This window comes from Malaclemys terrapin, chromosome 21 (assembly GCF_027887155.1).
Source record: "Malaclemys terrapin pileata isolate rMalTer1 chromosome 21, rMalTer1.hap1, whole genome shotgun sequence".
NCBI classification, from domain to species: Eukaryota; Metazoa; Chordata; order Testudines; family Emydidae; genus Malaclemys; species Malaclemys terrapin.
This window is the reverse complement of record NC_071525.1, coordinates 9,702,259-9,727,387: the sequence shown is the minus strand read 5'-3', so window position 1 is coordinate 9,727,387 and position 25,129 is coordinate 9,702,259. Positions and strand designations below refer to the sequence as shown.

At 51.5% G+C, this 25,129-nt stretch overlaps 1 protein-coding gene across 1 annotated transcript in view; it reads left to right on the top strand.

Moving 5' to 3' along the window:
• The first annotated feature begins 496 nt into the window (after nt 1–496).
• KCNJ10 (potassium inwardly rectifying channel subfamily J member 10) overlaps nt 497–25,129 on the top strand; it is a 51,181-nt gene continuing 26,548 nt past the window's right edge. Inside the window, exon 1 of the mRNA XM_054011268.1 lies at nt 497–693. The gene's annotated coding sequence lies outside the window, so the exon portion shown is untranslated. The remainder of the gene's footprint in view (nt 694–25,129) is intronic.

Sequence of the window (25,129 nt, the reverse complement as noted above, 5' to 3'; positions counted from 1 at the left end):
TTTAAATCCACAAAGCTCTCCGGGGACTGGGGACTGGTGAAATCCTGCGCTGTTCTCCATCCCCCCCTCTCCCTGGGAGTGGTAATGTGACCCTATCTGAGTGAGGGATTGATTTCCACCTCATTAACTTTCCTCTCAAACTTTCACTCTCCATCCTCCCTCTCCTGCCCCTTGCCTCCCACCTTTCGCTGCCAGTTCTTTTTCTTTCTTTCTTTCTTTCCTTCCCTTTTTCTTTCACGCTCCCCAGCTCCTCCCACCCCCCTTGGCCCCTCCAATCCGTGCCAGCCCCATCCTTCTGTGATAGGGCCCTCGGGGCTGTCAATCAACTCCCTTTGCCGCCCCCTCCTTTTAAAAAATAATCCTTTCATTCAATTGAACTTGGACAAAGTTTTGTAAGAGGGGAAGAAAAAAAAAAAGGAGGCGTGAAATAGATGGGAGACCAGGGCTTTTCAGAGTCTCTTATCTGATTGTGGAAACAGCGCTTAAGAGCCCTTGCCCCTGCACCACTGCAGCTGAACCTTGGCACTTTAGGGCACCAACTTTACCCGGCTCGGCTCGCAGCGTGAGAAAGTTTTGCACACCACTGCTCCGACCAGGCGAAGGGGGATCGGGTCGTTTTCATCTCAGGTTCCACCACCAGTCCAGCCAACGTGGACCCAGCCTGCGAACTGTCCCTCTTCCTCGGGGCTCAAGGTAAGGGTAGGATCCATTCCTAACTGGGGTGAAGGCGGAGCAGGGGATGGTTCTGCGTTGCGCTCTGATTTGATGTCCTGGGTACTTTTACTCAGCTGGTGTTACCCTGCCTCTCGCCCTAACCCTGCACAGAAATCTCTTAAACTGACTTGGATGCCAATCAGATGCCAAGGTGATGGTGGGCAGAGAGAGAGAAAGAGACGGGCTGATTCTGATTGTGCTTATGCTGGTTTTACACTGAGGTGCATTTCCCTGGGTTCTATCCGGCTTTATACCGGGGTAAATGAGAGCAGGATCAGGGCCAGAGAGAGAAGGAGGGGTAGAGGGATATAAGAGAGAATAGAGCAAAACCTGTAGAGAGAATCAAACTTTTCTTGGACGTGCAGGCAGAGTGGAAAGTCTCATATTCACGACAAAAATCTCCTGTAAATCAATATCTCTTTGGGATCCCACCAGACAGCCCTCCCTTACTGCCCTCTGCCAGCCTGGCATTCCGCACCGCTGGAATGGGATCCGTCCCCTGCCCGTATGGCCGACCCCAGCGCGGCCTCCTTGTCGAGCTGGGATTCCTTTCGCAGCAGGGAGCGGGCGCTGATTGATGAGTAGGTGCTACCACAGCCGGGGAAGGGGGGGGGGAGATCGGGTCCTGCAGCTCGGAATTCGCAGGACCCACCACCTGGAGCCTGCTCTGTTTCTGCCCACACTGGAGCCCAAAGCCCCTGGGCTCCCCCTATCACCACCTTCACTCACAGCCCCTTCCCCTCTCTTTGCATCTGACGCGGGCCCAGCAGCTGGAGACGGGCAGCTAGAAAACCGCTGCCCTCATTACCCAGCCCTGCCTGTGTCGCGATGGCTACAGGGCCAAGTGCCTGCCCTTGTCCCTCAGGGTGATGGAGTGACAAGCACAGGGTTGGGCCCATGGTTCGTTAATGATGCCGTTAAATTTCCTCCAGGCTCCCAACAACTGGCTCGATCCAGCTGGTAACGGCACAATTATTAGGGGACCCCAGCCAAGAGCAGGGGCTCCCTCAGGCGCTGCACAGTCACCTCATGAGAGAGGGACCCCAAAACGCCCACAACCCACTGGCAGAGGAGAGATTATTTCCCCACTTGACAGTTGATTGGGAGAGATTAAGGAAAGGGCTGTCCGGGGAACCTGTGGCAAAGCCAGGAACTGAACCCAGCTCTCTAGACTCCCTGCTCGGCACTTATGCTACAAAAGCATCCACCCTCTCCGTGTTCAGGTAGAAGCCCCACCTGCTCTACCTCCCCAAGGCATGATGCTTGGGGGAGTCAGATACTCTGTTATGTGCCAGGAGATCCGAATTGCTCAGAAACAGGTGCACAGCTGCCGATTGCCCATCCTGCCTGGGCTGAAAAGATGGAGAGGGGGCAGAAAATGGCCAGGCAAACCATTTGAAAATGCCTTCTCATGAGAGCCGTACAGCGCTTCGGTTGTTTAGCTGATCAAAGAGAAGGTGGAGAGGTGACTTGATTACACGGTTGGACTGCGTTCCCGTGGAGAGAATAATGGGTGCTAATGGGATCTTTGATCAAGGAGAGAAAGGCCGAATCAGAGCCAGTGGTTGGCAGCTGAAGCCAGATAAATACCAGTTAGAAATTAGGCCCAAATTTCTAGCCGGGAGGGTGGTTCTGCCTTGGGACGAACTCCAAGGGAAATGGGGATGCTGTGTCTCTTGATATCTTCAAACCAAGCCTGGCTGCCTTTCTGGAGGAGATACTTTAGCCAGACACAAGGTACTGGGCAAAATGCAGGGGGAACTGGTTGAAAGTTCCTGGCCTGTGATATGCAGGGGGCCAGACTAGATGATCTAATGGTCCCTTCCAGCTTTAAATTCTACATATCTATGACCCCATCATGCTGGGAGGCATTATACAGACATACCAGCCCCACCGTGCTCATTTCTAAAAGGGCCGGGCTGCAGCGCGAATGGTTTCTCTTGAGATAACCGCCCAGGTGAAAGGTGGTTTATAAACCCACATTGGGACTTTATTGTGGACAGCGGCTCCCCTGCAGGGTCTGCTTCCTGTCTCCAGAGCCCTGAATGAGGTGAGGCAGTTCCAGCGCCTTGATTGTTTTATTAGCACTGGGTGAGAAGTACAGCGCCAGATCTGGGTCCTAGCTGCTCTTTGCTTCCTCTGGTCCCAATGCGCTAGTCATTCATGCCAATGGGATGTTGTTTGAACCCAGGGCTGGGGACTGGGTACCCTAGTCCCAGATGCCTGTATTCCCTGTGAAACAGGGGTAGATGTGAGCAAATCAGAGACTCCCCTGCTCATTATTCCGCCAGGAGTCTTCAGTCCCAGAAGGAGGAAGGATGGTCAGTGGTTCAGGCACTAGGTTTCCTCTGGCTCCCTGTGTGAGCCTGGGCCAGTTAATTCTCAACAACTGTGGCCAGATTTTTAGATGCAGCATGGTGGGTGCTAAGCACATACAAGGAGCTGTTGCTGACTCTGGCCAGGGCCGGTGTAACCACTAGGCGAACTAGGGCACCAAGATTTGGGGGCGCCAAAAAGCGGTGCCCAAAATTGTTTTTCACACTATTGTTTAGAGGCAGGTACCTGTCAGTCTCCAGCGCTCGGGCCGCGCCAGCAGCCTCTTCACCTTGGAGTCTCCCCTGCTTGCCCAGGGGCCACTTCTCTCAGGTTCCCCGGCCTCGGCTGCCCGAGAGCATGCAGACAGGTGGCGCCGCCGCAGAGGAGACGCAAGGGTCCAGGCTTGGCTGGGGCCCCGCACCTGCCGGCCGAAAGCAGCAGGAACCGGGCACCGCTCAGGGGGGAGCTGGGCGGCCCGAGTCCAGGGCGGCGGCAGCCTCCGCCGCAGCAGGGGCAGGCGGGGAGCATAGCCTGCCATGGGACAGGAGAGGATGCAGAGGAGTGGCCCCCGGGCAAGCGGAGGAGACTCCAAGGGGAAGAGGCTGCTGGAGCAGCCCGAGGGCTGGAGACTGACAGGTACCTGCCCCTGCCCCTGCCCATCCCGGCACCACCTGCCAACCAGGCCAGTGAGTGTTACCTCCCCCACCAACCTCAGTACTGCCCCATACTGTCAGCTACCCCAAGCTCACTGTGACACCAGCACCCCTTGGCAAAGGGCCCCCAATCTTCACAAACAGCTGTCACCACAGGCCTGACAAACTCACTGCACCCCACACATGTCTTACAGGGCACTTCCCCACAAAGAAGAACGTGGAAGGGATCTACACAAGGCTGGTAACTTGTCAAGAGTGAGAATCTTTGTGAGATGTGTGCCTGGGTAATATTGAAGGAATAATGTATTTACCTTAAAAGTCTGATTTATAGACTTGGAGTAGAAATTAGTCACCGGGGGAAAATGTCCCTTTAGGGGCAAAGGAGATTTGTCACCCTGCCTAACCTGGCTGGTGATGCAATGCAAGGCTCAATTGTTTGGCTTTGAATTGGACGCTATCAGAGGCAATGGCAAACAACTGAAACGCCTTAAAGGTAAAAAAGAAACATTACAAAGCCCTTACGCATTCTGACAGGCTGTTTATAATGCTAAGTTTACTAGTTTTCGGAGGTTGTCGGGAGAGGGGGAAGGGGGGGGCACAAGGTGGAAGTTTCGCCTAGGGCACAGGCCCTGACTCTGGCGATTTTATCCCAAGTCTCACGTTTACTCGCTGCTTTTCTTCAAGCCCCAGCTCCTGGAGTCAGGTGATGACACGAGCCTCTCAGCTGTCATTCGGTGTTAAAGTCTCTAGCTCTCACGGTTGGGGAGAAAAGCTGAACATTGCAGCCCCGAAAGGCTTACAACCCAGAAGGCAAAGAAACAGAACCCCCAATGTATTATTATTATTTTTTATTCTCATAATTTTTAAGCCTATCTAGTGATTGGGGCGGGGGGCGGCTCATGATTTTTAAAGGCTTAGTGTTGACAAGATTGTAGCTGGGGGGTGCTGCTGAGCTCTTGAGAATCTGCTCCTCCATCCCTGTGTAAAAGGGGAATAACAATAACTATTTACTAATAATTAGTCATTAATAACCCTTCCCCTACCTCATGGGCAGCTTGTGAGGAAAAATCCTTAAACACTTGCCAGATGCCAAGCCCGGATGAAGTTATCTGGTGAAGCCCTCATCATGGCCTTGGACTCCATGGCACTAGGCGCTGTACAAACCCAGAACAAAAAGACAGTCCCTGCCCCAAGGAGCTCCCAACCTAACTATAAGATAAGAGACAACAAATGGGTAGAGAAAGTGAGGGAATGGAGGCTATAGACGCCTAGCCACATCCAATCAAGTAGCACAAGCAACATCATGTGACTCAATGCACACCTAGTCAATTACTGGAGGGAAATTTACCCCCATATGCCCATAGACTGACCTTTCTTTGCATAAGCCGGGCATGGAGCACTTGTGAATCAAAGCATAAAAAAATCTGCATCTGTTTGGGATTCATTTGCAGGCAGAAAAAAAAAAAGAGGGAAACTCTGGGGTAAACGATTGACGACACATAGCCAAACTTGCTGGGAGAGGCCTTATTAGCGGTGTAATTCCTGTCGTATGCAGCATTAACAAAGCGCTGGGCATTCACCCAGCTCTGCCCAGGCTGCCCCCTGTCCCAAAGAGCTGAAAATCTCAGGGGCTGATCCCATGAAGTCTTACACACTGGAGTAACGAGTCACACTCAGGACCAGAAATAACAGGGTGTCAAGTAGACAAGAAAGAGAAACACAGAGCATGGCATTAGTCCACTGGCTTGCAGACTTTTCCATGGCAGGACTCCTCCAGTATTCCCCCCTGCTGCACCCAGCTGGGATCTAGCAGGGACACCCCTCCCATTTAGCAATTTGTGATGGGGAGGCTGGTCATGACCTTTGACACCTGCTTCCCCCCCCCCCCACCCCGGGCTGTGACACCCGCTTGAGAAGTCCTGCAGTGGTGGAGATTGTTAGTGGGGAGAAGGCAAGAAGGAGGTCAGCACAGAGTTAAATAAAAAAGGGGCAGGATGTGGTGGTGCGGGGGGAGATGCAAAGACAAGAGAGAAAGGGCGTTTGTGATACAGGTGTGTGATGGGAGGGAGCGTCGGAGCCTGCTCCGACTGAGAGAGAATGCAGAAGAGAGGGCTCTTGCCCCGACACAGTTCATACCCCATAACCATACAGGAGCAGCTATCTATCTATCTATCTATCTATCTATCTATCTATCTATCCCCATACACCCCCCTATCTATCTATCTATCTATCTATCTATCTATCCCCATACACCCCCCTATCTATCTATCTATCTATCTATCTACCTATCTACTGCACTTGAGCACCTCACGGATACTTAAAAAATCTTCTTTTTTTCCAAGGCTGTAGAAAATCTTGTGTTATATTGGGTGTTGTGTGAGTGGGTGGGTGTTTTGTGGTGGAGAGGTTTGTTGTTTGAGTGTGTGTAAAACATATAAAGGGAAAGTGCAGTTGAAGAAACCAGTTTGCCTATAGTTCTGAGCAGAGTAAGGCCTGTGGCCTCTTCTTTCCAGTGGCCATGAGTTCCACAGTCTCGCTCTAGCCCCTATGACCATTCTGCTTCCTGCGCTTATGAGCCCTCTCCTCCCCTTCCCCTCCCCGCCCCCCATTGCTTCCTGACTCCGTTGTACCATAGCTGTCATGTTCTCGCTGGTCCCACAAAGGGCTCTGAAGAGCAGGACAGATTCGGCTGGACCCTGGGAGCCGGGGCAGAGAGGGCAGACCTGGCAGGACATGTTGCTGAGTAGAGGTGCTGTATCAGGGCATGTGGCCTCCTTGCCACCCCTAATAGCTGGAGGCCCGGCTCTGTGCTGGCTCCGAGCGGATCGTTGCTCTGGGCATCCTGTGTCTCTGTGTCCTTTGAGTTTTCACTGCCTTCCTCATGCCACTGGGCTGAGCTTTTCTTGTTTCCCGTGTTTGACAGAACCCCCATCCCCAGCACCAAGAAAGGGCAGCATCCCCTTAGCCCATGCAGCCCTTTGTCTGCGAAACCATCCCCAACAAGGGGGCAGCAAGGATGCAGGTGGAAGCAGCACACGGAGAACTGACGGGGAGTGCAGGGCAGCTCTTATGAGTGTGAGCTGGCTCCGAACAGACAGAAAGGAGCTCACTTCATCTCCCTGTGCCTCAGTTTGCCCATCTGTACAGCGGGGATAATGGCCCTGTGTTGACTCCCAGGGGGGCTGTGAGGGGGAATACAGGAAAGATTCTGAGGTGCCCAGACACTAGGGTGATGCAGGCCAGATAAGTATCATAGCCAGACAGACAAATTACTTGCATAGCTGCATATATGGCAGAGGCAAACACATCCCCTGCCTTGAAGAGTTTACAGTGTAGACCGGGCAGGACAGGCATGTGGGAAGGACGTGGGGTTATGGACGGGGAAGAAGTGGTTATTATGGTCATTAGATTTGGCCCTTGGAATCCCTAGCCCTCAGAGTGCTTCCTGATACACATGGGGAAACTGAGGCCCAAAGCGGGGTGGGCCTTGCTAACATTCACACAAGAATCACACAGGGTGAGGATGAGGTGCCTGAGCCAGCAGGGATCTAAGGCAAACAGCCAAGCTGGGGGGTGAAGGAAGGCCAGAGTGGGGTGGGAATGGGGCAGAGACACCAGCAAGGAGCGGTCAGTGACCAAGGGGCAGGCAGAGCCTTCAGCAGCCGCCAGCCGGGATGGGGAGCAAAGGGCCACTCTATTGAGAAAGAAGCCAGATGACTCTGCAAGGTGTGGGCTACAGGATGAACGGGCAGGCTGAGGGATTAGGAGGTCAGGTAACTCAGTAAAGGCCTCATCTGTTTGCGCCTCCCTCCCCACCACGTGTGGCACAGCCCCCCACCTGCAGGGCCCTCTTTGGCACGTCTCTCTGGTGAACCAACTGCAGATCATGATTGCCAAGGAAGCCAAGGGGTTTGGGTGGCCCTGACTGGGAAGCCCAGCTTGAGGGGCCTCGGGCCCGACCCTCCCTTGCCCTGCCCCTCAGCACGAGAGCTGGCATCCTCTCCCAGGGCAGCAGCAAACACGGGACTGCAGGCAGGGCCGGCTCCAGGCACCAGCCCACCAAGCATGTGCTTGGGGCCACACCTGGAGGGGGGCGGCGCGGCGCTCCAGCCCGAGAGCGGGGCCGCGACTGGGCTCGCCGCCCTCCCCGCGGTGCTCTGGCCGCTGGGATGAGCGGAGCCCCGGCCGGGCTCTCCGCCTTCCTCCCGGCACTCTGGCCGCCGCGGAGAGCGGAGCCGCGGCAGGCTCGCCGCCCTCCCCCCGGCGCTCTGGCTGGTCGGGGAGAGCGGGCCCGTGGCCGGGCTCGGCACCCTCCCCTGCCGCGCTCCCCGTAAGGGGGCGGGGAGGAAGCGGGAGGCTTTTTTGCCTGGGACAGCAAAAAAGCCAGAGCCGGCCTTGACTGCAGGACGCACCACTGCAATTTTTTAAAAGGCCAGACCCAATCAGCACCAGCAGTTCCCCTGGCGATCCACAGGGGGTGTATCTGACAGTCGTCCCACCAGAACAAAGCAGAATGCAACCCACCTACCAGAGACCTGTACCTAGGTCAAAGGACAGTCCTTGAAACCTGTAGACTCTCCTAGTGATGAAACCTACAGGACTCTACAGAAATTACACAGGGCTTGGTGTATGCAGTGTTGTAGCCGTGTCGGTTCCGGGATTTTAGAGACACCAGGTGGGAGAGGAAATGTCTTTTATTGGACCAGCTTCTGTTGGTGAGAGAGACGAGCTACCCAGAGCTCTTCTTCAGCGCTCGATAGAAATTACTCTCCAAATCACACTCACACCACTATAAAGTGGATGTCTGAGAGTGTCTGAGCCCATCTCTGCAGGGTTGTGAAAGGTTGTCCACAGGGCAGGGTGATGGAGAACCCGGCCCTGGAGATTTCAAGGCAGACGTGTCTAAAACAGCACCGAACAGGGCATTTTCTCTCTCTGCTCTAGAATTTCTCAAGTCCGTTTGAGAATTCTGCAGAAATTACAGTGACCTTCCCTAGGACTGTTCCTGGAGGGAAGCGCGTGATTTAGAAAAGCGTCTGTTCAGTCGGACTTTTCGTATTTGCTCAGGATCTCGGCGCTACATTTTTAAAGTATATGAACTCAAGGAAGACCTTCAGCAGAAAGGAAAGCTGCCATTGTAGTTAAGGCACTAGTCTGGGACTCAGAGAATCTATGTTTAATTCTCAGCCCCCGCCTGAGCTAAGTCACATGGTCACCCTGTGCCTCAGTTTCTCTTCTGTGAAGTGGGTGTAATACCCCTTCCTGGCTTGTCTATTTCAATCATGAACTCAGAGTGGCTCTTAGCATTTCCCATCCCTTTGCATGGGTTCAAATCGGAGCAGGACTGTTAGCTCCAGGGGGGCAGAGTTGAGTTCTGCCGATGTCCCAAAGCCAAGCGTTTGAGAAAGAGTTGAACTTTCATGGGTTTATCTGGGAAAAAATCCCTTTTTTTTTTTTTTTTTTTTTTTTGAGGTCGGCTCTTTCTGGGATTGCCTCCAGGGCTCCCACGTCACAGTGTGGAACGAGTCCTAGTCGCGTTTCACACCCCCTGCATGTGGGTGTAGATGGGGACGTCAGCTGCAGGGCAACAGAGAGTGAATGGGGGACAGTGACTCTTCCCTACCTCTCTGGACAGCACCCGTACATGAATGTTTCCAAAGGCTCCCACAGCATTGGCAACAGGGGCCAGTCCCAGCTGATAAGGTCCATTCTGGTCATCTCGTCCAACCTCCTGCAGAGTACAGGCCAAAGAACCTCCCCCAGGGATTCCTACAGCCCGGCGCTAACACGTGATGCAGAAATTGCTGGGTGAGGTTCTATGGCCAGTGAGAATTAGAGGTGGGCGTGTACACGGAGAGAGAGAGAAAGAGAGAGGGGTGGATGGGGCTGTATAGATAGATAGATGGGGATGGATAGCTAGAGAGACAGATGGGTGTGTATAGGGATAGATAGATAGATAGATAGATAGATAGATAGATAGATAGATAGATAGATAGATAGGGTTGTATGGTGATAGACAGGTAGATCCCACTCTTCAGAAGATTTCCATGACAGTTCAGCCTAAATTTCCCTTTGCTGACTTTCCTCCCAATGCTTCTGGCTGTAACTGCTGGGACCACACCTACCACTTCCTCCCCTCCTTGGTGTTTCCCCCTTGAGGCCCCGCTTTACTCCCCAAACAGATCCCCAGTGCGGTGTAAGTTCACCTCCAGCGGGGCGCCCTCTTTGCACTGTCAGGGCAGCAGTGTGTGTGTTAGGACAGGGGGTTTGCAACAGCGCTGTCTCTAATACGCAGCTCACCTGCCCAAGGATTAGGAGTGGATTAGGGTCAGATCATGTTCTCTGGTTTGAGAGGAGTGGAAACCAAACCAAGAGCATAAATCAGCAGCCCCTGCTTCCAGCGATGGAGCGTGACAGCCTCTGAAAATAAACCCGCCAGGGGAAGCGGACGCCTGTGTAACCCAGTGAGTGACAGCCAGGTTCCCCTCCGGGCCGATCCACAGAGCATATGAATTGTTACAGCCACAAGCTACGGCAGCTTGGATCTTTAGTTCAAGTTATAGCAGCTCCTGCTTTTAGTCGTGTGGAACCCCACTTCAGTCCCGGGGGGGCCAACCGAGTTGGCAGCTGTCACATGCATTTAGGCTGCATTTTCAAGGGCTCAGCTCCTGTTTAAGAGTCAGAGTTTTAAAAGTGCCTGATCCCCACCAACTCCCACTGTGAGGCTGAGGCCATAAAATGAACTGAACGCCGGCTGCGTGGGGGGATGTGGCACGAACATTCGCCCCCATTCCTTGCTTTTCAACGCCTTGGGTGTCCAGTTTGTTAGTGCACAGCCAGAAGCCCGGGCTCTTGAGGTCTGTCCCTGGGTCTCTCAGGGTGTGTCCTTGGACAAGTTACTTCCCCTCTCTGTGCCTTAGTTTTCCTCTTTGTAAAATAAGAATTACCTGGGTCGTGGGAGGATGCAGCTGTGAATCGTAATAAACAAGTGTCTGTGGTTTGACATCCGCAGGTGGTGATGTAGAAGAGAGTAAAGTATTACTGTGATTGATTAGGCGCCCGTATTGTGCTATAAATCAGTGCCTCTTACCGTCTCACACAACAGCGTCTGGTGCGCCGGCAACTCCTGAAAACAATCCTGAAAACAATCCAAACAAAGGACTGGAATTAGGTTAGCTGATTCTGTCACGTAAATGGAGTTGCGTCAGAAAACTGATTGGCGATTCGTGGCCAAACTACACCATCTCCAAGCAAACAGATCAATAAGCAAAGAGCAGGAAGCTAAAATACCGATTTACGTAAATATATTTTAGCCTATTATATCAATGAGCATGCTAGTCGTTATGGGGTTTTTCCATATACAAAGAGCAATTGGGATGAATGGCTGCCATTCTGGCTGACATACCAGGGATTGAACTGGGAATCTCTGGAGCTCAAAGCAAGAAATACCACAGCTCCTGGAGTCATGTGATTAGGTGACAATCTCAGTTTTCATTTAAAAAACTCCATAGTCTATTATTTTTTGAAAATCTCACGAATTTGAAGCCAATCTCATGATTTTGGGGACCTGACTCCTGATTTTTGATCCTGGCATTTTATACCCGCTTTGCACTGAGGTAGATGTCTGCTAAAGGTGGACAGCCATGGAGAACAAAACATTTGAGATGTAAATAATCCTGACTCTCAAATCCACTACATGACCAAGTGTGGAAAACATTCGCTGGAAATAAACAAAGTGATGAATCATTGAAAGTTGCCTGGGGAGCTTATGCAGGAGAAAATGTAATGAAAAAGGACATAAGAAGAATGGCCATACTGAGTCAGACCAAAGGTCCATCTAGCCCAGTATCCTGTCTTCCGACAATGACCAATGCCAGGTGCCCCAGAGGGAACGAACAGAACAGGTAATCATCAAGTGATCCATCCCCTGTCGCCCATTCCCAGCTTCTGGCAAACAAAGGCGAGGGACACCATCCCTGCCCATCTTGGCTAATAGCCATTGATGGACCTATCCTCCAGGAAGTTATCTAGTTCTTTTTTGAACCCTGTTATAATCTTGGCCTTCACAACATCCTCTGGCAAGGAGTTCCACAGGTTGACTGAGCGTTGTGTTAAGAAATACTTCCTTTTGTTTGTTTTAAACCAGCAAGGGGTGGGGAGGAAATGGCATTGCTGTCCTGTTTTGCTTCTTTATGTTGAACAGTGCTGCCTGGCAGTGGGTTTCCCCCCCAGAAGAAGTGTATTCTGCTTAGTTTGTGTGTGGGGGTCCCTCAGGACTCAGAAAGGATGTTCCAGTCCCAGGCTTCCTCCCCGGGGGTTATTGGAGACGCCACGCGTCTATGGGCGTCTTGAAAGAGGGGTTTCAATTCCTTGATTATCCCCACTCTGCCATAGGGCATTTCAGGCCTCGGTGACTCCTCGTCCAGGGCCTTTCGCTCTGCTGGGCTGGGGGGCAGGGCTTTTGTGTTGCACAAACGAGTTTCACCCAATCTCCATTCTCCCCAGCTGAGCTCTGTGACAGGGTGGGAGTAGCCTATGGCTGGCACTCCCTAAACTTCCCTGCAGGGGCCTGACAGGGGAGATACTGATTAAGGACAGGGTGATTCACCAGTTAACAAAGGGATTCAGATCATCAGCTGGGGGAAGCTCAGGAAGGGCAAAGACACCCAGGATCTCAAAGCAGTGAGATCTCTCCCCCACCTCTTGCCCTGCACCTAGTGCGTAGGTAGAAGCTTGGGGAAAGCCTTCTGGGGGGACACAAACCTGTATAAGACACTGTAAGTAAAGCACAGGGTGTTGAACCTCCTGGGGAGCGTGTGAGGACTGTTTGTGGTCATTGGTGCTCCGCTTTCTGGTCTCTGGGGGTTCGGCACACAGCAGGGGGGGACCACACACAATGGTCTAGTCCTGATTTTAATGCTTCTAAGCAGTGTGGTGAGGAGCTGATGGAGCCCACTCTGAAGCAGCATTGAGGTCTGCGCTGGCTGCCACAGACGGTCAGACACAAGGTCAGGCTTGACAAAGCCCTGGCTGGGAAGATTTAGTTGGGGATTGGTCCTGCTTTGAGCAGGGGGTTGGACTAGATGACCTCCTGAGGTCCCTTCCAACCCTGATATTCTATGATTCTATGATTCTATGAAATGGGAGCGGGTTAAGAGAAGACCCACAGGAATTATACCAAGGTTGGAAAACCTGGCTCATAATAGAGGCTCCAGGAGCTCAATCTATTTAGTTCATCAAAGAGAAGGTTAAGGGGGGAATTGATCACTGTCTGTACGTAGCTTGGGGCAGAAATTTGATAATGGGCTCTTCAGTCCAGCAGACAAAGGGGAACAAGATCCAATGGCTGGAAGATGAAGACAGGCAAATTCAGGGTGAAAATAAAGTGTGAGATTTTAGCAGTGAGAGTCATTCACCATTAGAACAATGTACCAAGGGCTGTGGGGGATTCTCCATCCCTGGCAATTTTTCAGTCAATATGGGATGTTTTTCTAAAAGATCTTCTCCAGTTCAACCAGGAATTAATTCAGGGACATCCTATGGCCTGTGATATGCAGGAAGTCAGACTAGGTGATCTCCTTCTAGCCTTAGAAGCCATGAATCTATAAACCCTGCTCCAGCCTCAATCTTGCCAATCTTGTACCTCATAGACTCAGACTTTATGGCCTGAAGAAAGCATATTGATCATCTAGTCTGATCCCCCGCACATCTGAGGCGGTAGAACCTCACCCACTCCTGAAATAGACCCCTAACCTCTGGCTGAGTGACTGAAGTCCTCAAAACATGATTGAAAGACTCCAAGTTACAGAGAATCCATTTGCTCTAGTTTAAACCACCAAATAACCCATGCCCCATGCCGAGGAAGGCAAAAAAAACAACAACCCAGGGTCTCTGCCAATCTGAGCAGGGGGAAAATTCCTTCCTGACCCCAAATATGGCAATCAGTTAGACCCTGAGCATGTGGGCAAGATTCACCACAAAGACACCTGGGAAAGAATTCTCTGTAGTAACTCAGAGCCTTCCCCATCTAGTGTCCCTTTACCGGCCATTGGAGATATTTGCTGCAGGCAGTCGCAGATCGGCTACATGTCACTGTAGGCAGCGTCATCACACCATCCCCTCCATAAACATATCATGCTCAGCCTTGAAGCCAGTTAGGTTTTTTGTCCCCACTGCTCCTCTTGGGAGGCTGTTCCAGAACCTCACTCCTCTGATGGTTAGAAACCTTCGCCTAATTTCAAGTCAAAACATGATGGTGGCCAGTTTATATCCATTTGTTCTTGTGTCCACACTGGCGCCAGGGCCGGCTCCAGGCACCAGCTTAACAAGCTTGGGGCAGCCAAGGGAGAGGGGCGGCATGTGCGGCCCTGACTGACGCTTAACCTAAATAACTCCTCTTCCTCCCAGGTATTTATCCCTCTGATATATTTATAGAGAGCAATCATATCTCCTCTCGGCCTTTGTTTGGTTAGGCTAAACAAGCCAAGCTCTTTGAGTCTCCTCTCATAAGGTAGGTTTTCCATTCCTCAGATCATCTTACTAGCCCTTCTCTGCCCCTGTTCCAGTTTGAATTAATCTTTCTTAAACATGGGAGAGGAGAATTGCACACAGTATTCCAGATGAGGTCTCACCAGCGCCTTGTATAATGGTACAGTACTAACACTTCCCTGTCTCTACTGGAAATACCTCACCTGATGCATCCTAGGTCTGCATTAGCCTTTTTTCACAGCTGCATCACATTAGCAGCTCATAGTCATCCTGTGATCAACCAACACACCCAGGTCTTTCTCCTCCTCTGTCACTTCCAACTAGGGTGACCAGACAGCAAATGTGAAAAATTGGGACAGGGGTGGGGGGATAATAGGAACCTATATAAGAAAAAGACCCAAAAATCAGGACTGTCCCTATAAAATTAGGACATCTGGTCACCCTACTTCCAACTGATAAGTCCCAGCTTATAGCAAAAATTCTTGTTGTTAGTCCCTATGTGCATGACCTCGCACTTGGTACTATTAAATTTCATCCCATTTCTATTACTCCAGTTTTCAAAGTCATTCAGATCTTCTTGTACGATATTCCGGTCCTCCTCCATATTGGCAATGCCTCCCAACTTTGTGTGTCATCCACAACTTTTATTAGCACACTCCCACTTTTTGTGCCTACGCCATTAATACAAAAGTTAAATAGGATTGATCCCAAGACCGATCCCTGAGGAAGTCCACTAGTAACCTCCCTCCAGCCCGACAGTTCACCTTTCAATATGACACATTATAATCTCCTTTTTGGCCAGTTCCTTATTCACCTTTCAGTTCTCATATTAATCCCCATCTTCCCAACTAATAATTTCCCTGTGGAACTATATCCAATGCCTTACTGAAATCCAGGGAGATCAGATCTACTGCATTTCCTTTGTTTAAAAAAAAAAAACAGTTCTCTTCTCAAAGAGAGAGATCAGGCTGGTCTGGGACGATCTACCTTCTGTACACCCTGAAGGCAGTGTCACTCAGGAGAAAATTCCACATCAGGAGGGAATAAGGAAACACTTGGCGGCAGTTTGAGTGTTGGTTGTTTGAAGCTACTCTGGGTGTTGAGTTGGTTTGAGGTAGCCCAGGCAGAGACAGGTCAAGTGGGCAGAGGCTGGTGAGGAAGTCAATGGCCCGTGGTAGGTACAATTTGTCTCATGGTTCCTCTGGTCTTCCCAGGGAAGCACCACACATGTGGCATGGAAGGGCTCAGCTCAGGGTCATGAAGCAAGTCAGTGGCAGAGACAGGCAAAGAACCAGGCGTCCTTTCCCCATTCACCAGTGCTCATGTCATCAGCCCATGCACACCCTGAGGAGAAAATATTAGCTGCAACACAGGAGAAGAAGGGGATTTTTCTGCTTCCTTGAAAACACAAGTGGCCGTTTAAAATCCCAGTGCAAAACTCAGCCCAGTTTGCTGTGGGCCAGGCCAGGCCAGGCAGGGGGGCTCTGCCATCTTCCTCCTTTCGCAAAGAAAGCGCGTTTGCTTTCTGACAGCTTTGTGCTCCGTGGAGCTGGCGACCGAAAGAGAAGCTGAACAGTAGCCTGGACTCGCCTGCTGTCATCCATTTCCCCTCGTTCGTTCTCCCCGATTCCTTCCCTCGCTCACCTCTGCATGACACAGGGCGGCAGAGAGCAATGGAGGGGGAGACAGAGTGATGCGAGAGGAGGCAGCTAACTTGTCCCTGTGCATACTAATGAAGTCCCCATTGTCAAAGCTCCTTTGTGTGGCTGGAAGCTCATTCAGCCCCTCTCCTACAGGGCACACAATGGAGCCACTGTCTGGCCTGTTCCCACCACAAACAGTCAGATGCTTTCACAACCTCCCTCCACCTCCCTCCCCGGAGCCCGGACCAGTCCCTGCCCGCAGCTTCCTGATTGATTAGCCCTGAGATCTCCAAAGCCCACAGAGGTCTGATTTGGGGGTCTGATTGTCCTTGCCCCACCGGACAGATTGTGGGAGAGCTGGGGGGCAGGTTTGGGGGCCCAGCATGGTGCTGTGAGGGGCCTTGGAGCCAGAGCTGCGGGGAAGCTGGCGTGGAGTTAGGAGTCACAGCGCCAAGCTGGCAAAGGGCTCTCCCTGCTGGGGCTGGCACGCCAGGAGATGGAAATCAGCAGCAGGGACTCAGTTCCAAGCTAGGCACTAGAAGCAGGTCCCTGGGCGGGGAGGTGCTGGGAAGGACCCGGGGTAGCAGTGGCGGAAGCGAGTGCTGGTGGAGGTGCTGGGGATGGGCAGTCTGGCCTTGCCAGCTGGCAGACTCCTGCCCCCTGCCCCACACTCTGCTGCCCTCCCGCTTCCCGCCAGGGCCTTGTGTGCTTGCGGAGTCCGTGCATGTCACATTCTGTCACCTCAGCGGGAGTCGCTGCCCGGACAAGGCCCTGCTGCCCGCTGAGCTGCCACTCCCGGCCTAGCCACATAGAAGCCCAGCCGCGCTGGGGCCAGGATTGGGAGCACAACGCATCAGGAGTGCTTAAAACATGCATCACTCACCTGCCTCCCCACCCCCGCAGCTTCCCCTCTATGGCTCCCACCACACACACACACACACACACACACACACATGGTGGGTTTCTTATATTCAGCTTTGCATTATATTCAGCAGTAATGCAAGGAACCTACAGGCCTGTATCCTGTAAAACATTAGCTTTAGCAAGTTCGCATAAGGCTTGAGGTTTATCAACTTTGCACAGGTAAATGGCCCAACGGAAAACCCCAAGTATTGGGAAGCTGAAACTGAAGTGTTTAAGGGGAAGTTTTAACCACAGGTATATTATTCAACCACAAAAGTGTTATGGCAAGAAACTGACGTACATCACAAGTACATGAGATACCTCCCGAGATACCTAACCACAAAAGGGCCATGGTAACAAATTAAGGTCTATACGTTAAAATCATTGCTATACTAACCTAGAAAAGAAAGACACCCCAAAATTAGTAAGGTCAGAATATACAAATAAGGAAAAGGGGGGAAATCCCCTACTAAATATGCATCAAACACGGTAACGTCAGCGTAACATATTATAAACGTTGCATACCAGCCTGGGGCAGGAGGAAAAGGAAACGGGGTCCTTGGGAGGAGCCAAAATGATGCCCATTGGTAATGATGGTGAGGAGGAAGATGATGGCTAACATTTCAGGTTGTCCTACAAGGGATGGGGTGAGTAGATGGACATGCAGTTGTACATTCTGTCGTCTCTCTATCTACCTTACTGAGCTGGGGTGTTTGTGACTGTGCTAAACGTACTAATAAACGATATTTGTAAATATAAAAGAGTTCCCCTAGTGTGAGTGTGGCCAATGTGCACATTGGGGTTCCCAACTCTATAATAATGTAAATAATACTGGGCCTGATCTTGGAACAAGAACCTGCCAATCCTCAAAGTAATAACTGGGAATGCTTAAGTAATGGATATAATTAGTATATATGCTAAAGGTCAGGCAACAACACACACACACCGAGGTCCCACCATAGACACCACACAGCTCCCACCACATACAGAGCTCCACCACACACACACAACTCCTACCACACAACAGAGCTTCCATCACACACACCATCCAGCTCCCACCACACAAATCACTACATGCACCCCAGTAGCTACACACACCACACGCTGCTCTCACCACACACACCCCTACTCAGACCACACACACCCCAGTGGCTACACACCCCACACTGCTCATGCTCCGCACACACCAAGCTGTTCACGCCTTGCACACAATGCTGGGTGTGAGGATTTTGTGTGCGTGGTGGGAGCAGTCACTCCCCACGCACAAAATCCTCACACCCAGCATTCTACACACATACAAAACCCTGACACCACATGCCCCGCACGCCCCATGACCTTTACACAATCCTCATATATACACCTAACAGCTCCATGAACTACACGCCTCTCCCCTGTATACCACATTCATCCCTCATCCATCACACAAAGCTGGCCCGTCACCCCTCTCCACCTCACCCCACACCTAGCTCTCCGGAACCCCAAAGGCCCAGTGCCAAGGGCTCTACTGCCATACGCCCCAGGCCCATCCCCCAGAGGCTGCCTCGCTCCCTTTGGATGCTCCACTATCTGCTCCCCTGCTGCAGCCTGGCTGGCTGGCTCTCGGGTACAGTATGTCTTGACTCCTCTCCGTGGGCATCCGCTGTGCCCTTCGTGCCCTGACTCCGTCCCTGACGGCCGAACACAGGTTTTAACAAGCTGGCTCTTGTTGCCGATACCAGAATGTTGCCCTCAAGGCAGAAACATGTTTTCGACCTGGTCGTTTTAATCATCACTCGGGTTACAGTTTAACCATGCGCCCCACAGGCTAGGGAGACTGTGTGTCCCTGTACAAACATGGAGCCAGAGCTCCCTGCTTACACAGCAGAGAAGCACTCACCCAGCCGGTACCTCTCCACCGGGACTCAGTAGGATCAGGGTGCAGGTGCTTCACAGACCAGGACTTAAATTCTCATAGAGTATTTCCCAGAGGCCCCCGCCTCCCAACGCACTGTGAAATCTCCAGGGGGGGGTGAAAATCTGCTTGAATTTAAGCCCTGGCCCGCAAGACAGTCCCAGGCCCAAAACTGCTCGTGATCTAAACCAAGGCTGGGAGGAGGAGCAGAGAGGAAAAGTGTTTTTGCTCAAGGTCACACAGCAGATTTGTAGCAGAGCTGGGAATAGAACCCAGGAGTCCTGAGTCTCATCCCAGTCCACTAAAACCACAAGGTGCTGGAAAGCACCCCCACCCCCACACGTGAGAGAGAAGCCTTGTAAGATATGGATACACTGCACACTAAGTCCAAGCTCTGAGTCAGGTGTGGGGGGACCCTTCACACCCAAATCAGTGACTTGGGTCAACAGGCACTCAGGACCCAGGCCCTACTAGGCAGGTGGGTCAGAGTCCAAGTCCAGCTGTGACTCAGGTCATTTTGCAGTGTGGACGCAGCTCAAGCCACAGACCTGAGTCAGAAGGCCTATGAAGTGCCGTATGGATGCATTAGGACAGTGGTCAGATGCAGGTACATCAATTGCAGGCCCAGGTTTACAATGCAATGTGGATGCACAAGGGTGGTCTTAGAAAATGCGTGTCCATAAGCTCGGCTCCCACTGGATTTACAATGTGGTGTAGACACACCCATAGCGGGCCGCTGTTCCTTAATACAAATCACCTCCTATGCTTGGAGAGCTGCTTGCAAAGCTGTACAAGGCAGTGTACTGGGACTATGATGTAGCCGGTCCAATGCTGACCATGTTCAAGGAGTTACAGGGATGCCAGAGATCGGTTCTTACAGCTGATCGGCAAAGGAGAAAAAAAAAGTTGGAGGTTTGTGCCTTTATTTGCTTCTCTGTGATGACTAATGAGGATGAGAAGAGGTTGGGACAGCGTTTTTTCCTCCTTGTTTTTACATTATAAATAGCTGCAATATCCAGGCTTATCTCCACTGCGAAACTTGTTGGCGGTCTCAGAGATATGGCTTGTGAGCTTCCTCCCACCTTTAAGTGAAGGGGTTGAATCTTTAACAGAGTCATCTGCTCTCCCATGTGTTTACTCGGCATTGGAGTTAAATAGTTGCTAACAAAAACAAAGGATTTTAAAACGCCAATGGAAAATTGCTTCCCCTCTGGTCTGGTCAGGAGGGTGAGTTAGGTCATAGTTTCACTGGGTCTTTAGTCACCTATTGGGCCGGAGTATGTACAAAGATTGGATTTCTAATGCGAAAAAAACGTAGGAAAAAAATCTCTCTGTGACATTCGCCAGGGTACAATCTGGACAGTTGAATAGCTGGGTCCTCTCAACCCTCCAACCTGGGCCTTTTACACTGCTTTGCTGTGAGAACAACCACTGTTCACCTGGTCACACACATGCAAAATCACTCCCACCTGAAAGATATGAGTGCTCTAGTCAGTCACTCCTGAGTTCTATTGCAGGGTGACACCAGCAAATTCGCAGTCCAGACTTGTCCCCAGAAACGTGCATCTTGCACTGCCCAGCACAAACTCATGGAAAGTCCGTCATTTCATTAATAGAAAATGATATGCACAAACCCTGTTATCTCAAATGAAGGTTCCCAAACACTTCCATCCAAACACCCTGGCTTAGATCAAACAATAAAACAAGTTTATTAACTACAGAAAGATGGATTTTAAGTGATTATAAGTAATGAGGCGTAAAAGTCAGAATTGGTTAAAAAGAAATAAAAAGTAAAAGACAAACTAATACCTAACTTAACCAGCTAAGTGAACTTAAAGCAACAGGATTTCTATCACCATATGCTCACAGCAGTCTGGCTGGATATTTCAGCCAGGAGCCCTCCCCCAGTTCAATGATGCTCCTTTTGTCTTTCAAAGGTTGTTGATGGTGTGAGTAGAGATGAGGGGAGAGAGGTGATTTGTGTCCTCTGTTCTCCCTTCTTATAACATTTCTCTTCTTTGAGAATCATCTCCAGCTGGGGTTCAGGGGACAGTGAAGTCTATCTGCCAAGATATAAATTTCTCACCCATAACCTTCTTCCTGCCAAAGACTGGCCACTTAACCAGGTGATAGTCCATTTGATTATATTGACACCTGGCTGAGATGCTAGCTAGCCTTTTGTCTCTGGGGAACTGGTTTGAAGCTGTTTCTCCAGACATGTCTTATACAGTTGAATTTTATAACTGTACATACAATGTTGCCACACATATGTCACAAGGACAATAATGCTCAGCAAATTATGGGTTTTCAAAGGATACCTCATAAGGCATACTTTGTACAAGATTTATCATAGTCTTGTAAAAGTGGTGAAAATAAGGTTACATTCTGTCACAACCTCCTAGTTCTTCCCTTATTAGAAAGGGCATGCGCCCATTAGCTCTGCCCAGAGCAGGTCACCTTGAAATCAGCATAGAACTGTGGTCTAGTGAACAGGGGACAGGACATCAAAACATCTGGGTTCTTTTCCTGGTTCTGCCATCAACCTGCTAGGTGGACTTTGGGCAAGTCACTTCCACGCTCTGTGCCTCGGTTTCCCCATCTTTAAAACTAGCTAGTTATTATTTGTCTTACAGCAGCACCTACCAGCTGCATTTCCCAGGCATATAGAGAGACAGGCCATGTCTTGAAGAGATCATAAACTGAATAGACAAGACAACAGGTGGAAGGGTAAATTGAGGCACAGGTAGGCGCACCAACTTGCCCAAGGTGATACAGCAGAGTTGAGAACAGATCCCATGTGTCCTGACCACCAGGCCAGCAGGTTGTCCGTTGACTCAGTACAGTGCCTCTTAATCTAGTAATACTGCCTGGCACTATAATGCCACGGTAGGCCTGGTGATCTGCTGGGTTTAACTCTTCCAGCTGCTTCCTCCAAATCCATAATACACCGAGTGCTGTCACACCAGCCAGCAAAAACAAGGCAGAGGCACCCTCCAGAGCACTTTGAAGACCCCTGCTAAGGAAATTAAAAGGGGACAGATCCTGATCCCGGTTATACCTGGAGCAGCTGTTCTTCAGAGCAGTCCCTCTCGATTTGTAGGGGTGTCACGGCACCTGCTGCCCGGGTCTCTGGGGCGTCCCTGCCCACGTAAGAACATTAGAATGGCCATAGTGGGTCAGCTAGCCCAGTATCCTGTCCTTTCATAGCGGCTGGTGCCAGCAGCTTCAGAGGGAATAAACAGATCAGGTCAATTATCAAATGATCCATCCCCTGTCGTCCAGTCCCAGCTTCTGACAGTCAGAGGTTTAGGGACACCCAGAGCATGGGTTGCTTCCATGACCATCTTGGCTCATAGCCATTGATGGGCCTCTCCTCCAGGAACTTGGCTAATTCCTTTTTGACCCCAGTTACAGTTTTAGCTTTCACAGCCTCCCCTGGCAACAAGCTCCCCAGGCTGCCTGTGCAGTGTGTGAAGAAATACTTCCTTCTGTATCTTTTAAACCTGCTGTCTATTGTGTATTGTGTGCAATTCCAATTCCACCAAGATCCGAGGCACCTTCATTTCCAGCACTCAGGCAGCAGGATGGCTGCTAGCGAGTGACATGCAGCTTCCCCTAGCCTGAATCCGTGGGCGGTAGGTGAACCACCGGCTGGGGGAGGCTAGCCCCCAGTCCCGCCCCATCTGCCCAAGGCCCTGCCCCTTCTGTGGCCCCCGCCAGAGCCCCCTCTCACTGCAGCCACTGGCCCCTACCCCAAGCTAGCCTCCCCAGCCCCGGAGCTCCAGGAGGGCGGATGGTGGGTGGCCGCAGCCCCCCCAGCCCTGTGCACCAGGAGGGCGGGTGGCACGGCCCGAGCCCCAGCCATGGCCAGCACTTGGGGACTGGAGCCGCATGCAGAGCGGGAAGCAGGAGCAGGGGGCTGGTGATAGAGCATGCGGGGAGGGACCATGCATGGCTGTTTGAGGAGGCACAGATTCCCCCAGCCTATGGTACCCACCGCCCATGCCTGGATCACTCCATTCAGGTCCGTTCAGAACGGGGGTCTGGAACGAACCTCACCCAGCATCTTTGGGAGAAAGGGGGGGATTGTCCGTCACACCAGCGAGCCGAGGGGTTACATTTTCCGTGCCACCCCTGTAAGGGTTCGGTAAGAGGCACAGTCCCATATGGGGAAGGCATTCTCCAGTGTGGGCAGTAAGGCCGATATCAATTTCTTTCTCCAGGCCGTCTGGCAGCCCTGCGCCTTCACATAGGCGCTCGCTATGCCACCAGCGTGAGTCTTGCATGTCCCAAATCTCTGTTGTCAAGTTACAGTCGGGTACAGTGGGTGTAAAAACACTACCAAAGCCACGGTCCTCTCTTTGCTGTCACTAGTATTTGGCAGGATGTCTACGCCGACAGGGCCAGTCTATGTGAAGACTGTTCTCAGGTCCCCGCTCAGTCGTCTTCTCTCCAGACTAAACATACCCAAGCTTTTTTATCCTTTCCTGATAGGTCAGGTTTTCTAAACCTTTTATCATCTTTGCTGCTCTCCTCTGGATTCTCTCCAATTTGTCCCGCTCTTTCCTAAAGTGCGGTGCCAAGAACAGGACCCAGTGTCCAGCTGAGATCTCACCAGGGCTGAGTAGAGCAGGACAGTTACCTCCCGTGTCTTACCTACGACGGTCCTGTTATTACACCCCAGGGTGATGTTAGCCTTGTTCGCGGCTGCATCCTGTTGTTGACTCATATTCAGTTTGTGATCCACTCCAGCCCCCGGATGTTTTTCAGCAGTCCTGCCACCTCGCCAGTGATTCCCCAATTTCGCAGGTGTGCGCTGGGTTTTTTTCTTTCCTAAATGCAGTACTTTGCACTTGTCTTTGTTGAATTTCACCTGGTTGATTTCAGAGCAATTCTTTAATTTGCCTCGGTCATTTTGAATCCTAGTCCTGGCCTCCAAACGCGTAGCAACCCCACCCAGCTTGGTGTCCTCTGCAAATTTGATTAGCTTCATTCGCTCATGCAGACAATAACCTGCCTTCCTGCTCAGCCCCGTCCCTGACCATTATACCTACACAGTGATGATGTTTTACTGGAGAGGAACCGACACCGGCGCATGATCCCGTCCCAGGAGGGTTGAGAGAAATGTGGAGTCCCAGGATATCACCTTCACAGGGGCCTCGCCCCCTCCCACTTCACCCCAGTTACAAACATTTTGGTGGCCCTGAGCCAAACTGCGGGAGACTGACCGAGCTCAGTCACTTCAGAGGCCTCCATGCCACTGCTAATGAACCAGTTTACTGGGCTGGCTTTACATCTGGACTGTGCCACCCCTTGTGACCCCTGCTGGGAGGGGGCAGTGCAGCCGCTGTGCCACTCCTTAGCAGGGCACAGGGGGCACCACCCTCCGACACCAGCTGGCTCTTTGCCCACTCCCCCTCTTCTGCCCCTGACTACAGGCCAGACTACTCTACGCACTACAGCAAACCCTTCCCAGAACCAGGAATAGAACCCGGAGTCCTGATTCCCAGCCCACTGTTCTACCCCACTCCCCTGCCTGATCCTTTCCAAGCTAGGCATAGAGACAGCTCCCTTCTAACAAGGCCCCGGTGATCTCATTTCAGACACCAATTTCTCTCTGCCCCACACCAGCCTGCTTCTCTCCCTGCTTGTCCCTCTCTGTAAATTATTGACACCACTAATGCAAATTGCTGGGAGTGAGGGTAGAGCAAATATTCCAAGCATAGCTGTTGTGTGCTGGATCCCCTGTAGTCTGTCTGGGGACTAAATAGTACTGGGGCTACCCCTAAGGGTCTCCATGACCTATGGGAAATGACTCAGTGGGTCTCGGTCCAGCTCCATCACCCCCCTATTATTATAGTAGCATGTAGAGGTTCTAGTGGAGATCAAGGCTGGCCACTGCTCAGACACAAAGTGAGAGACAGTCTCTGCCCCAGCTCACATCTGGCCCCTGTTGTACTGGGCGCTGCACAGACACAGACAGTCCCTGCCCAACGAGCTCACAAGCTAACCAGACAAAAGGCAGGAGGGGAAATGGGCATAGGGAAGCAAAGTGATTTGCCCAAGGTCACCCCGGTGTCAGTGGCAGAGTGGGGAATACAGTATGGCCAGCCCTGAGCCCTTGCAAATCATGATCCGTGCCCAAAAAATCATGAGATTTTTTAAAATTATAAATGCTGTTTCTTTGCCTCCTGGTTTCTGACCCCTCAGGGGGCACCTGGGTCCCATTCTCAAGCTTTTCCCTGCAAGCAGATAGCTAGAACCAGCCTTCTGTTTTTAAATGGAAGCTGAGACTCTCAGACCTTCCCATGACTCTGGGAGCTGGGGATTTAAGAAATAAAATGATCCCTGGAGCTGGCAGCTCCAGGCACAGAACCCGGTGCTCTCTAGAGCCCTCCCCACTGGGCACCCCAAGGGCAGATGCTTGTCTCACACCTTGTCGAGCATCTGGGAGTGCTAGAAGCTTTGGGAATGTGTGTGTGCTGCCATCACCCTCACTGACCTGGCTTGGCAGCCTGAGC